The sequence below is a fragment of the Nicotiana tabacum genome, chromosome 11, assembly GCF_000715075.1.
Source record: "Nicotiana tabacum cultivar K326 chromosome 11, ASM71507v2, whole genome shotgun sequence".
Classification (NCBI taxonomy): domain Eukaryota; kingdom Viridiplantae; phylum Streptophyta; class Magnoliopsida; order Solanales; family Solanaceae; genus Nicotiana; species Nicotiana tabacum.
Window position 1 is genome coordinate 6,267,248 of NC_134090.1, and position 3,330 is coordinate 6,270,577.

The following is a 3,330-nucleotide window of genomic DNA, read 5'->3' on the forward strand; positions in this document are numbered from 1 at the left end:
TATATTGGGAGACAATCGCAGTTATATTTGACCCAAAGTTTCAGTAAAACTTATGAACGTAACTTGTGATGACTTTCATCGACTTTTGTTCCACCACTCGCTTGACTTCAAAAAATAACACACGACTATCATACGACTAACCTAACTCATATCATAACCTCCTTATCATGTTAAACACCATAGTCTCACCCCAAAAGTACATGCTATAACATTCCCAACTTGTCAACTTTCGACTAAACATTATTTTCCTCAATTCCTTTAGCTTCTGAACCTTCCAACCCCATTTGTACTTGTTGTTCATGATCTTCAATATTTGTAACCTCTGAGGTAATATGATTAACTTACTTTATATACTTTCAAAGAGGATCTTATTTTCAAACTTACATCAATTAACTTACGACGTACTTTCACGTACAAAAATATGGGGTGTAACACATGGATCCACTAAAACGCATTTAATTTTAAAATTTAACACATTTAAAGAAATTACCAGTGTGTCATTGTGTGGTAGTAGTAATCCGTCCGCTTATTCATCTGTGAATGTGATATCATCCTCCCGGAATCTCTTATTATAGGTTGTCGATACTTTACTCTTCTTTGCGGCCAAGAAAGTGACCTCATTTATCTGGTCTCCTCCGAAGATCATGTTGATCATTTGACGTGGTGGTTCTTCTCCTGCCTTCAAGGTTTGCACGTCGCCCCTATCCCGACTATAATTATTTTTGGCTCGGTCATTCAATAGTTCTCTAAGGTGACCGTTCTTCAACAACATTGTCACTTCTTCCTGGAGGTGCCGGCAGTCCCCGGTCCGATGTTTGTTGGTGCCGTGGTATTCACACCATAGATTTGGGTCCCTATGGCTAGGATCGGACCTCATAGGTCTCGAGAATCGCGCCTCTTTGATATCTCTTATGGTTGATATTAACTCCACCACACTGACGTTGAAATTATACTCTGATATCTTTGGATAAGAAGAACCTCGTAGTCCTGAGATTTCTCTATCCTGCAACGATCTGTTGTTCTGCCCACGATCGGTCCTCTTGTCAACGGTGATGTTGTCCGATGTCCAGAAGCTCCTGTCACAACCTTTCATCCGTTCGTAGGGCAGAAACCGACCCTTCGAAAATTGTCTATGTGAGTGGACATCGTCCTTTATTTTTTCTTTGTTTTTCTCCCGTCCCTTTGATAATGACAGGAAGTCAACCTGATCGCCTTCGATCCTTATGTTTGACTCGTACCGGCTGTGGACATCCGCCCAAGTTGTTGCTTGAAACTCAAGCAAACTTTCCTTCAACTTCTGGGAAGCTTCTGTACTCGTCGGGTTCAAACCCTTAGTGAACCCTTCAGCTACCCATTCATCCGGGATGGCCGGTAACAACATCCTTTCCTTCTGGAACCGGCTAACGAACCTTCATAATAGCTCAGATTCTCCCTGTACGATCCTGAATATATCGGCTTTTCTAGCGCTGGCATGGGCCTTGATGAACGAATATGCGGGCATTTCGAAAGAATCTATGGAATGCTCGGGCAATAATGAGTACCATGTTAAGGCTCCCCCCGTAAGAGTCTCACCAAATTTCCTTAATAACACAGGCTTAATTTCGTGAAGAGACAAATCATTTCCTTTCACCGCCATTGTGTAGGTGGTGATGTGTTCATGTGGATCTGAGGTCCCGTCGTATTTTGGTACTTCAGGCATTCTAAACCACTTCGGGATTAATTTTTGGGCCGCACTCGGTTTGTACGGTAATTGTATGTACTTCTTCGAGCTCGGGCCTCTCAATACTGGGGTGCTCTCGGAATTTGGTCCATGCGGGCGTTTACTTCATTCATGAACCGCAAGAGTTCCTCCTTGAACAGATCGTTATCGCTGTTGAGTCTAGATCTGCTGCCCCCAACCCCGTCGGAGCCAACTTCGCCCCTAGGAGTGTCGTTGTCGACTCTCTGCGTTGTTTGATTTGTAGGAACAACATGAGGAAATGGATCTCTCCTATTTGCATTATTTGAAGTGCCCGATAGCACCTATTTTAACTCCGTCATAATCTGATCTTGCCGCGTGAGGTGGCCTAAGATGATTGTCTATTGCTCTTGCAGGATCCTCACCGTGTCTGCTACGTTCCCCTGGTCAGCATCATCTGGAGTTGTTTCCTGTACTCGTCTGGTGTACCGCCCGTCGTACACCGGTGTGACATCTTCCTCCTCATTGTGAGTGTCACTGATTGAATCCTCAAAATGAGGGTGTTCCTCTTGAACCTCAGGATTGCGAGTGTTGTTAATGGTATTGATTGCCATTCTTTGTGATTTTGCTAGGACAAGAACGATCAAAGCTTGTGAGTGAAAGAGGTAAGGATCAACTTAACCACACGACTGTCTAGGCCCCACGGTGGGCGCCAAACTGTTTACCCGAAAAATGGTATAGTTAAATTTGTTCGTGATTTCTAGACAGATGAATCAATTTGATCCCAAAAGATAATGAATTAATCAATTTTCTTACAAGATACTTAGCTCAAATATAAACAAAACGATAGACTTGGAGAGCCCTGAAACAGGGTTTCCAAATAGGGTTTCCGGGTACGATGATGATAAGAACAACAAATAAGGGAGAGAAATAGTATTGAGATGTTGTATTAGAATATCGTTTTTGATGCCCAGAAAATCATGTCATACAATGATAGTCGAGCCTATTATTTATAGCTCAGTAGGCATAATGGTCGAGCCCACCACTAATGACAATTATTAAAGTATGATAATGGAAACCTAACGGTAAACATAAGTCCTCAGGTTTCTTTAATGAGTCGTTACTCTTTAATTTTGTGAAATATTCTTCATTAAATGCCATCGGGCGCAACATGTTTAATGCCTTTATGAACTTGCCTTTCTCGGTAATACACGAGGTAGTTGTGCTCAATTTTCCATCCTCCCGGTTTTGATTCTACGTATCTCCTTCTTAGGTGGCCACGTACCGTGATATATTTTACCCAATACAGTGGTGCCTATGGACAATTATTAGTGCTGCAACAAGTTAGAGGAGGCACTTGTGCCAATGAGAGTTAATTGACGTATGGTATAAAGATTAGAGTGCCTACGTGGCTAAGCATTTTTTTCTTTTGTGTTCAGGCAAATATTTTTTTGGTATGACTTCTTTAGTTTTAAATCAAAGTATATAGCTTTTTTGTCACCTTGAAGGGGTTTTGACTCTTTGAAGCAAGCTAACACATATTCCAGATCACCTTAAGATATCAAGAACTTATATATTTTTTTCTTTAATTTTTGTCACTCAAAAATAAATGTTTGATAATATTGATATAATATTTTTAAAAGTTTATATTT